Source organism: Notamacropus eugenii, chromosome Y (genome assembly GCF_028372415.1).
Source record: "Notamacropus eugenii isolate mMacEug1 chromosome Y, mMacEug1.pri_v2, whole genome shotgun sequence".
NCBI classification, from domain to species: domain Eukaryota; kingdom Metazoa; phylum Chordata; class Mammalia; order Diprotodontia; family Macropodidae; genus Notamacropus; species Notamacropus eugenii.
In genome coordinates, this window is record NC_092880.1 from 5,811,303 (window position 1) to 5,823,863 (window position 12,561).

General features: G+C 40.0%; 1 pseudogene; it reads left to right on the forward strand.

Moving 5' to 3' along the window:
• The first annotated feature begins 11,525 nt into the window (after positions 1-11,525).
• Positions 11,526-12,347, forward strand: LOC140516819 (homeobox protein vex1-like; annotated as a pseudogene).
• The last annotated feature ends 214 nt before the right edge of the window (positions 12,348-12,561 follow it).

Sequence of the window (12,561 nt, forward strand, 5' to 3'; positions counted from 1 at the left end):
CCTAACACAAAATAAAATATTCTATTTCATTCTGCATTCCAGTTCCGTAGTTTTTTCTTTGAATATGTATGTCATTTTGCCTCTAGAGTCCTTTGGGAATGTTTTAGGTCCTTGCCTTGCTCTGAAGAGCTAAGACTACTAGAAAAATTCCTTGCACACTGTGGTTCACATAAGTGGTTCATCAGTTCATATAACTCCTTTCAGGCCTCCGTGAAGACTTCCTGTTCGTCATTTCTTATATCACAGTAGTATCCCATTCCATTACAATGCTTTCAATGGGGATGAATATGGCATCTAGGTCAACTACCATACTGATGGTAAGTTCTTCAATTTGAAAAGGCTACAAGGCAAAAAATGGGGATAATGGTGCATGATTTTTTTGTTTACAGATGATTGTACTGCTCAATGCAGCCTTTGAAACTGAGATGCAACAAAGGATGGATCAATTCTCTGCTGCCTGTGCTAATTTTGGCCTAATAATTTACACCAAGAAAACAGAGGCTCACCATCAGCCACCACCACATCATCCACACATGGAATCACTGATTACAACAAATGGAGAAGTTTTGAATGCTGTAGATAAGTTCACTTACCTTGACAATGTATTTCCAGCGATGTATACATTGACGATGAGTTTGATACATGCATTGCAAGGGCTAGCGCAGCTTTTCAGAGGCTGTGAAAAAAGTTTGAGAGAGAAGAGGTATTAGATTGAGTATCAACCTGAAGGTCTACAGAGCCATTGTGCTTACCTCATTGTTGTATGCCTGTGAAACATGGGCTGTCTACCAGTATAATACCAGAAAACTAAATTGCTTCCATTTGAACTGTCTTAGGAAGATTCTGAAGATCACCTGGCAGGATATGGTACCAGACACTGAAGTCTTTGCTGGAACTGAACTACCAGGCATTCAAATTATAGGTCAAAGAGTACAACTCTGATGAGTTGGCCACATTGTTCCAATGCTTGCCAAAAAGGCTATTTTATGGATAACTCACATTGGGCAGGTGATCACATCGTTGCCAGAAGAAGCGATACAAGGCCACTCTCAAGGTCTTTCTCAAGAACTTTGGATTTGACTGTGCAATATTGGAGACACTGGCACAGGTCCACTCAGCATGACTTGCCCACATCAGAAACTGTGTTGTGCTCTTTGAGCAAAGCATAATTAAGACAGCACAAAACAAACATAAGATGCACAAATTTGGAGTATCTACCTCAAATATTCAAGTGGACTATCTGTGCCCAATTTGTGGTAGAGCATTCCAAGCTTGTATTGGTCTGATCAACCACAATCAGACATACTGAAATTTCACTTTACAAGGGTGATGTCATTTTGGTTCTCTTCGAAAACGAAGGACAACAACCATTCCGTATTACATTATATTCATATACCACAACTTGTTCTGCCATTCCACCATTGATGGACAACAAAGTCAAATGAAAGTAGTGTCATCATTTCTCTGATGGCATGGTCTTCTTTGGCAACGAAGGACGAACACACACTTTGTCGTGGAAAGAAAACCAAAGAACTGTAAGAGGAAATACAGAACCTTAAGGAGGAAAGTTACAACCTGAAAATCAGAATTGAACAAGAAGGAGCTAGCAAACTTACAAGACATCAATAAAAATATGAAGAATGAAAAATGGAAGGTAATCTGTAACTTCTCATAAGAAAAATAATTGATTTGGCAACAAATCAAGAAGAGAAAATATGTTAATGGTAGGAGTATCTGAAGCTATGATTAAAAAAACGAATCTTGATAAAATAATACAAGAAATAATTAAAGCAAATTGTCCTGAAGTATTAGAACAAGAGGGAAAAGCAGAAATGGAAATAATTCACCAATCACCACTAAAATAAATGCTGCAGGGAAAATTAACAATTATATCATAGTCAAATTTTGAAACTTCTAGTTCAATGATAAAATATTACAAGCAACAAGAAAAAGAAAACAGTTTAATATGGTGATGTCACAATTAAATCCTGCAAAACCTAGCAGAAGTGGCACTAAAAGACCAAAGACCTTGGAAAACTATATATTTAAAAGCAAAAGAACTGAGATTCTGTCCAAAATTGCCATACCTACCTCAAATCAAAGTCAAATGCAAGTTATGTCATCATTTCCCTGATGGTATGATCCTCCTAAAAGAGAAGGACAAATACACCCTGGGAGTACCCTGAGCTGCCAGAAAGGGAACCCAGCCTTGTGTAATTCAGCTGGTCCTCTCCCTTTGCTCTCCAAAGGAAAGTAAAGTTTGATGGCCAGAATCTGACCAGTTAATTTAAATTTTATTGGCTAGATTTCTTTCTTTTTTCTTTCCTTCTTCCTTCCTTCCTTCTTTTCTTTCTTTCTTCCTTCCCTTCCTTCTTCCCTCCCTCCCTCCCTCCCTTCCTCCCTCCCTCCTTCTCTCTCTCTCTCTCTCTCTCTCTCTCTCTCTCTCTCTCTCTCTCTCTCTCTCCTCTCTCTTTCTCTTCCTCTCTCCTTAAAATCCACTTCACTCTGAAGCTTATAGATTTCACCACAATAGGTATCTGCCCAAGCTGCACTTAATGGTTGTATTTTGGGCCCTCTTGGGTTACAGTGAATGACAATGGTAACTGTTTGTCTTTGGAACAGCAATCCTGAGGGTCTTCCCCTCACCGCTTGATTTTTTTTTTGTTTCTTCTAATTAAAATCACTGTCTCTTGACTCACTTCTTGAAGAGGTCTATTCATTGAATGAACATACCTCACTATAAGTGAGAACCTTAAAGTGTCCTAGACTAAAAAAGCCTGGGTCTCCCATTAAATCCTGGGCCATCTCCAATCATCCTGAAGGATATCTGATTACTGGACCCAGATGACTCTGAAGGAGAAATCAGGGTTGGTGACTTGGACAGCCCTCCCTAACTCAAATCAAAATCAACTGCAAGTCATGTTACCATTTCCTTGATGCCATGGGCCCCTTCAAGAATGGAGGCGAATGCAACAACAACAACAAAGGCAGGAGCAACACATCAAAGCTAAGCATAATCATAAATAAAAACAAAATAGACACTTAATGAAATGTTGGACGTTCAGGGTTTGTTTACAAAAATAACCTGAACTTAATACAAGATTTAATATACAAGAGCCAAGAGAAATATATGGTATATGGCAAAAGACTGTTAACCTTTTCTGTATGTAAAAATAGAAACATATGTCTAAAATTGTTATTAGTAATTGCGTAATCCTTAAAAAAAGATTGTGGTAGACCTGAGTATACCATGATTTTAAAAAGTAAAGCTGTTGAGAAACAGGTAAAAATATTAATTCGTTTATGCAAATGAAGAGTGAGAGGAAGAACTTACATGGAGGAATCAGGTGGGTGATGAGGTAGCTCTGGAAACCAACTTTCATCAGGAATGGGTTCAAGAGGGAACAATTCATATATATTTAGATGAATATAAAAGTCTTCTAAACTCAGAGAGCAATAAAAAGTTAAGGGAATAGGGAGGAGGAAAGGACAAGTAAGGGATCTCTAGAGGGGAGGTGAGAGAATAGGATGAAAGGGGTATCGAGAAGTGTTTAGATTAATGGGAATGGGAGGATAAACGGGGGGATGATAAGTAGGACAGCAAGAAAATCGGTAGAAGCAAAGTAGAGGAGTCAGGAAGTATAGGAAATAAGAAATACATATAAACATAATATAAAGATGAGAAGGGAACTCATTAGGGAAAAAAGGAGCAGGGGTGTTAATCATGACCTCAGAAAATTTAAAGCTAAAGTAGTTTTAAACAAAAGAGAAAATGGGGAAATCACATTATAAGTCACCTGTGCTTTTCAGTGTTGTTTTGGACTACTTAAAATAGCTAGACATAATAAGTTGGGGATATTCCTCTGGCGTTGGAAATGACAAGTCAGTGGACTTGAAAGAAAAGGTTACCCACACTTGGAGAAACAGAGGACAAATAAAAAAAAATTACAGTTTTACACAGATGAATATGAACATACATATCTATATATGACAATGAAAGTATAGACATCTAAGTGTATGTATGTGCAATTGTGTGTACATATGTGTGTATGTATATATATATATATCAGGGTGTCTATGTCTCTAAATGAATGCATACATTACATATTTGCACATATGTTTGTGGGTGTGCATGTATCTCCATGTTTAATTTGAGCCTCCTGAGGGAGGAGAGGAGGGGAGGAAAGAACAAAATAAGAAGTGAACAGCAGAGATCAAAAGAAAACTTATGAGGTAGCAAAGAGATTATATATAGCTCTCAATAAAATCATAGTATTTCTTATATGAGCGTTCCTGAAATGGAAATATATTGGTGTGTATTTTGATGTGCTCATGGGAATTTTTTTAAAATTTCTTGTTATTTTAGTTTTAGATTTTAAGTTGCTTTTTAAAAAAAATTTCTCATTTTGTATTCCAGTCTAAAATTAAAAAAAAATACAAATTGCGTCCTTCAGTTGCATCTGAAAGATTTTCAGTTAGCAAGATGACTTTTGCTGAACAATCAAAGACATCCATCTGATCCAGAGTTTCTTTATGGAATTTTTAATCTCTGTATTCCTAAGGGAGTAGATCACGGGTTTAACATAGGGGTAATCATACAAACACATGCAGATACAACTTTATCTATAGCAAAAATGGCTATTGGTCTCACATACAAGAATATACGGGGAACAAAAAGCAAGACCACCACTGTGAAGTGAGAGCTGCAGATAAAAAGGACCTTCTGCCTTCCTTCTCAACTACCACCATTCAGGGAACATAGGATAACTACATAGGAGACAGCTAGTATGAGAAAGATTGACAGGCACCTCACTGTTAGCAATGACTAAAGGGTCAAGAACTTGGGTATCTATACAGATCAGTTTCAGCAATGGGAAAAAATAACACATGAAGTGATCAATAATATTAAGGCCCCAGAAGGGAAGTTGGACCACGAAGAGAAGCTGTATAGTGGCATGTATGGCGCCTGTCATCCAGGCTGCTACCACCAGCAGGTGGCACTCAAGAGTGTTCATGATGGTCATGTAGTGCATGGGTTTGCAGATTGCCACATAACAGTCATAAGCCATAACCATAAGAAGGATAATTCTGACTCCACCACAAAAGGCTCTGCGAAGAGCTGAATCTGACAACCTTCGAGGGAAATGGTTGTCTTCTCATAGACTAAATCCACAACCGTTTTAGGAGCAATCACTGTAGAGAAGGAAGTATCCCCTATGGATAAGAAGGTTAGAAAAAAAGTCTGGCTGGCAATCAAGATTATGACAATAAGTATATGCTTGCTATAATTGTTATAATACACGTGATTAAAAAAGTGAGAAAGAAATTTTTTCGAAGTTCTGGACTTTGGGTAAGACTCAGCAGAATGAATTCAGATCCATCGTTTTTATTCTCTTTTTTGTTCAATCCTCTGCCAACTTCCTGTTTTTCCATAGTTTTTTAGGTTCCCTCCTTTTTGCTTTATTTCTTCCTCTAATGAGACATTGGCTATACATTACCTAAAAAATCCAGTTACTTAGGGGTGGAGCCAAGATGGCAGAGTAGAAAGACGCATATACGCTAGCTCCAAACCCACAGCCCACAAAATAACTGTAAAAAAAGAACTCCGAACAAATTCTGGAGCAGCAGAAGCCACAGAACAACGGAGCAGATGAGATTTCTGTTCCAGAGAGCCTGAAAACCTCTCGCAAAAGGTCCATCGCTATGGACGCGGAGCCGAGCACAGACCAGAAGCCAAACCATGCAGAGAGGAGCGGATCCGAGCAGGCTTCAGGGACCGGATCCCCAGAGGCCGCTTAGATCCCTCCACCCACAGGTGAAAAGGGTTGGTGAGAGGGTCTCTTTGGAGGGTCGAGAGGGGAGTGGGGTGCCCCCATAAGTCAGGCCCCCTCTGGAGGCAGCAGCGGAGGTGGGAGCAGACTGGTGCTCCCTAAGCCTGCAGGAGCTTGGATCCATTGTTGAAGGTCTCTGCATAAATCCTTTGAGGGAACTGAGCCCGTGAGGCTGCCCTGCCCCCGCCTGAGCACCTGAACTTGATCTCACACTGAATACCAGCCCCGCCCCTGCTGAAGCCCTGAGGCTTGGGAACAGCATTTGAATCTCAGACCCCAAGCACTGGCTGGGCAGATCTGGAGGTGAAGTGGGTGTGAAGAGAATATTCAGAAGTTAAGTCACTGGCTGGGAAAAAGCCCAGAAAAGGGGGAAAAAATAAGACTATAGAAGGCTACTTTCTTGGTGAACAGGTATTTCCTCCCTTCCTTTCTGATGAGGAAGAACAATGCTTACCATCAGGCAAAGACACGGAAGTCAAGGCTTCTGTATCCCAACCCACTCAATGGGCTCAGGTTATGGAAGAGCTCAAAAACGATTTTGAAATTCAAGTTACAGAGGTGGAGGAAAAACTGGGAAGAGAAATGAGAGACATGCAGGCAAAGAATGAACAGCAGGTCAGCACCCCACTAAAGGAGACCCAAAAAAATGCTGAAGAAAATAACACCTTGAAAAATAGGCTAACTCAATTGGCAAAAGAGGTTCAAAAAGCCAATGAGGAGAAGAATGTTTTCAAAAGCAGAATTAGCCAAATGGAAAAGGAGGTTAAAAACCTCACTGAAGAAAATAATTCTTTCAAAATTATAATGAAACAGATGGAGGCTAATGACTTTATGAGAAACCAAGAAATCACAAAACAAAACAAAAAGAATGAAAAAATGGAAGAGAATGTGAAATATCTCATTGGAAAAACAACTGACCTGGAAAATAGATCCAGGAGAGACAATTTGAAAATTATGGGACTACCTGAAAGCCATGATCAAAAAAGAAAGCCTAGAGATCATCTTTCACGAAATTATCAAGGAAAACTGCCCTGATATTCTAGAAGCAGAGGGCAAAATAAATATTGAAAGAATCTACTGATCACCACTTCAAAAAGATCCAAAAAACAAACTCCTAGGAATATTGTGGCCAAATTCCAGAATTCCCAGGTCAAGGAGAAAATATTGCAAGCAGCTAGAAAGAAATAATTCAAGTATTGTGGAAATACAATCAGGATAACACAAGATCTAGCAGCTTCTACATTAAGGGATCAAAGGGCGTGGAATAGGATATTCCAGAAGTCAAAAGAACTAGGACTAAAACCAAGAATCACCTACCCAGCAAAACTGAGTATAATACTTCAGGGGAAAAATTGGTCTTTCAATGAAATAGAGGACTTTCAAGCATTCTTGATGAAAAGCCCAGAGCTGAAAAGAAAATGTGACTTTCAAACACAAGAATCAAGAGAAGCATGAAAAGGCAAACAGCAAAGAGAAGTCATAAGGGACTTACTAAAGTTGCACTCTTTACATTCCTACATGGAGAGACAATATTTGTTACTCTTGAAACTATTCAGTATCTGGGTACTGGGTGGAATTACACACACACACACATGCACACGCACACGCACACACACATAGAGACAAAGTGCACAGAGTGAATTGAAGAGGATGCGATGATATCTTAAAAAATGCAATCAAGCAGGGAGAGAGAAATATATGGGAGGAGAAAGGGAGAAATGGAATGGGGCAAATTATCTCTCATCAAAGAGGCAAGTAAAAGACTTATTAGAGGAAGGATAAAGAGGGCAGGTGAGAGAAAAACATGAAGTTTACTCTCATCACATTCCACTAAAGGAAGGATTAAAATGCACACTCATTTTGGTATGAAAACCTATCTCACAATAAAGGAAAATGCGGGATAAGGGGATAAACAGGGTAGGGAGGAAGATGGAAGGGAGGGCATGGGGAGGAGGAAGCAATTTCAGGTCGACACTCATGGGGAGGAACAGGATGAAAAGAGGGAATAGAAGGAATTGGGGGCAGGATAGGATGGAGGGAAATATAGTTAGTCTTATACAACACGACTATTATGGAAGTCATTTGCAAAACTACACAGATTTGGCCTATATTGAATTGCTTGTCTTCCAAAGGGAGGGGGTGGGGAGGGAGGGAGGAAAAGAAGTTGGAACTCAAAGTTTTAGGAACAACTGTAGAGTACTGTTCTTGCCACTAGGAAATAAGAAACACAGGTAAAGGGGTATAGAAAGTTATTTGGCCCTACATGACAGAGGAGAGGATGGAGACAAGGGCAGAGAGGGATGGTAGAGGAGAGATCAGACTGGTGATGGGGGCAATTGAAATGCTCTGTTTTTTGGGGTGGGGGAAGGGGACAAGGGGGGAGAAATTTGGAACCCAAAATTTTGTGAAAATGAATGTTAAAAGTTAAATAAATAAATAAAAATAATCCAGTTATTTTAATTCCAAGTGGAGGCAGTCATAAGACTTCTGCGTAAAACTGCTTATTCTACTACATATGAATTTGGTACAGTGGGAAAGAAGGGATACAACAGGCTCAATGCTTAGGAATGTGATTCATTTCCTTTTCATCTTAGAGTTAATTAGTGATAGCAAATTACTTTCATGGTACCAGTTAGTCTGTAAAGGAAGGGAGAAATGAGTAAACATCGTATTTATTGATCATTGAAATTCAACAGATTGATATAACTCCTAATAATGGTTTTAAATTTCCTTCTTATGTTCCAGCTACATATTTCACATGTAAGGTCAAATTGTAGATACGATTTACGAGTGTTTTTTACCTCAAATAGGAAGGGATGGTCTAAAGTTTGACTAACATAAGTCACTAGTAGAAAAATTGAATCAAGAAAAATACTTTCGCGTCCTGCTTCTGGCTATATGACCCTGTACAAATCCCTTATCCTCTAATTACCAAGGTATCACTTTAAATGCAGCAGCTGCAAAGTACTGGACCAACTGCGTGGACAGTGGGAGTTTCCTTGTTAGGAGATATCTGGTTAACACAATACAAACAATTCAGTACAGTACTAATACTTCGAGTAATAATAAGTGATACTTTAAAGTTTACAAAATGATTTAACAATTATGACTCATCTACAGTGTAGGTACTACAGTCATCATTCCCATTTTACAGATGAGGAAGCTAAGAGCTAGAGAAGAAAAGTGGTTAACTCTCACTCAGCTGATAAGTGCCAGAGGCAGAATTCAAATGCAAAAATCCTGGCTCCAGGCTGAATTTTAGTCATTGCACCCTTCTGAATAGCAGAAAACTAGAAGTTTTCTAAGGAAAGGTTACTTATTGAGAAAAAAAATGCTGGAACTGAGGCAAAATACCTTTTTTTTTTAAATAAACGGTGAGATGTGGGCAGATAACATGGTAGAGACATCATAAGTAATTGCTCCTCAAAATATTGTTAACCTTTAATTACATACGTAAGTCATTTAACCACAAATCTTAGAGTCAGTGCTCATTTTAGCATAAAATTCTGGATTTGGAGCCAAAGATCCTTAGAAGTCATCTCAGTCTGCCTGATTATTTTAGAGATCAGCCAATTGAAGTGATCAGAAGCAAGGGCCTCACCCAGTATCACAAAAGTAGCTAGCCCTATATTGGGATTCATATTCAGGTTATCTGAAGCCAAGTTCATCAGGGTGATGGAAAAATAGAAACTTTAAAAGGGATATCTATGAAAGTCATTATTCTGTATGACTAGACAGAAATATGATCTCATGGACAGTTATATCCTCAAAACTTATTATGTTTCTTTTTTATTTAAATTCGTTTATTTATTTAAAGTTTTCAACATTGATTTCCACAAAATTTGAGTTTCAAATTTTCTCCCCATATCTCGCCTTCCCCATCCCAAAATGCCTTGCATTCTGATTTCCCCTTCCACCAATGTGCCCTCACTTCTAAACCCCCTCCTTTCCCTTGTCCCCATCTTCTCTCTTGTCTTATAGGGCAAGATATACTTCTGTAACCCATTACCTGTATTGTTATTTCCCAGTTGCACGCAAAAACAATTAATATTTGTTGCTAATACTTTGAGTTCCAACTTCTCTTCTTTCCTCCCTCCTCACCCATCCTCACTGAGAAGGCAAACAGTACAACATAGACTATATATATGTAGTTTTGCAAATGACTTTCACAAGTCATGTTGTGTAAAACTAACTATATTTCCCTCCATCCTATCCTGCCCCCTATTTCTTCTATTCTCTCTTTTGACCTTATCCCTCCACAAGGGTGTTTACTCCTAATTGCTCCCTCCTCCCATTTTCCCTCCCTTCCATCATCCCCGCACCCTGCTTATCCCCTTCTCCCCTATTTTCCTGTACTGTAAGATAGATTTTCATACCAAATTGAGTGTGCATGTTATGCCTTCCTTGAGTCAAATGTGATGAGAATAAGGTTCACTTTTTCCCTCCCACCTCCTCCCATTCCCCCTCCATTGGAAAATCTTTTTCTTGCCTCTTCCATGAAAAAAAATTTCCCTTTTCCATTTCTCCCTTTCCCCTCCCAATACATTCCTTTCTCACTCCTTAATTTTATTTTTTAGTTATGATCCCTTCCTATTCAACTCCTTCTGTGCTCTCTGTCTCTGTGTCTGTCTCTCTCTCTTTCTCTCTGTCTCTCTGTCTCTCTGTCTCTCTCTCTCTCTCTCTCTCTCTCTCTCTCTATATATATATATATATATATGTGTGTGTGTGTGTGTGTGTGTGTGTGTATGTTTGTGTGTGTATGTGTGTGTGTGTGTATGAGTGAGTGTATAATCCCTCCAGCTACCCAGATACTGAGAAAAGTTTCAAGAGTTACAAATATTATCTTTCCATGTAGGAATGTGAACAGTTCAATTTTATTAAGGCCCTTGTACTTTCTCTTTCCTGTTTCTCTTTTCCTGCTTCTCTTGATTCTTGTGTTTGAAAGCCAAATTTTCTTTTCAGCTCTGGTCTTTTCATCAAGAATGCTTGAAAGTCCTCTATTTAATTAAATGATCATTTTTTCCCCTGAAGTATTATACTCAGTTTTGCTAGGTAGGTGGCTCTTGGTTTAAATCCTAGTTCTTTTGACTTCTGGAATATCATATTCCAAGCCCTTCAATCCCTTAATGTAAAAGATGTTAGATCTTGTTATCTTGATTGTATTTCTACAATACATCAATTGTTTCTTTCTGACTGTTTGCAATATTTTCTCCTTGACATGGGAAAGCTGGAATTTGGCTACAATATTCCTAGAAGTTTCTCTTTTTGGATCTCTTTTAGGATGTGATCGATGGATTCATTCAATATATATTTTTCCCTCTGGTTCTAGAATATCATGGCAGTTTTCCTTGATGACTTCATGAAAGGTGGTGTCCACGCTCTTTTTTTGGTCGTGGCTTTCCGATATTTCCGTAATTTTTAAATTGTCTCTCCTGGATTCATTTTCCAGGTCAATTGTTTTCTTTTCCAATGAGATATTTCATATTATCTTTCATTTTTTGATTCTTCTGGTTTTGTTTTGTAATTTCTTGATTTCTCATGAAGTTGTTGTCTTCCATCTGTTTCATTCTAATTTTCAAAGAACTATTCTCTTCAGTGAGATTTTGAACCTCCTTTTCCATTTGGCTAATTCTGCTTTTTAAAGCATCCACCTTGAGCCAAAGTCCATCCCCTTTCGTGCCTACTAGCCTCCTAATGTCGAAGGTCCCATTCTCTGTGTAATGGCTCTCTCAGAGCAGCCAGAAGCCCTCACACCTCAGCCAACGTGACTCTGAGGCTTCCGCTGCAGGGGAACGCCGAGGCGACCAGGTCCTTGCGGGGAGATCTTATTTCATTAGGCCTTCCTGATACTTCAGGGTCAGCAGGCCCTTCTATGAGTTCGTGGGTCCCAATGCTACCCGTTGCCACCACCGTCGGAGAGTCTTCCTCAGTCAAATCCAGGTCTCTGGGAAAGGAGGCTTCCCCTGAGGTCAGCAGTGGCAGCTGCGGGCTGTCGGAGGACCCAGGCCCTGAACCCCATGCCTGGGGCCCTCGCCGCCCACACATGGCTTTTACAACCAAGCAGATCAGCACTCTGGAGAGCTCCTTCAAACGCCACCACTACCTGGGAGCTGCCAAGAGGCACAAACTGCCTGGCAAGAAGCAGCTCTCAGAAGTTTAGATAAAAACCTGGTTCCAGAATAGCTGCATGAAGCTGAAGCACCAGCTGCAGGATCTGAGGCCCCCTGACCCTCCTCCATGCTTCCGCCTCCACGTCTACAGCCCCCTGCTTCTGTGCTTTACACCAGGCCTGCCGCCAGGCCTGTCATACGTGTACCCCAATTAGCCACAGCTATGAGACCTCTGCCTCATCCAGGAGCCCTTTACTGGTGGCCTGGCCCTCCCATCTCTGCTCCCTCTGCCTTTACCCACCCACCCCCCAGTTCCTGCAAAGTGGCCACTCCTGCCATCCCATCTGTGCTGGCCTGTTTACTGAGCAGTCGCCCAGACCAGGCCTTCTTCCTGAGGGTCTTGTGACATTGGAGGCCTGCCTCTCTTTGGGGGTGACATTGATACTAAGGAAGGAGAGATGGGACTGGACAGGATAAGACATCTCTAGGAGCCAAAGTCTGACAAGATCTGGTGAAAGAGTCCTCTTTGTTCCACTGGAGGTCCTCAAATCTGAACTTAAGTATATATTTGCAAAATTTTGTCAAACTTTGTCATGTACAGAAAGAACTATTTATGGAAA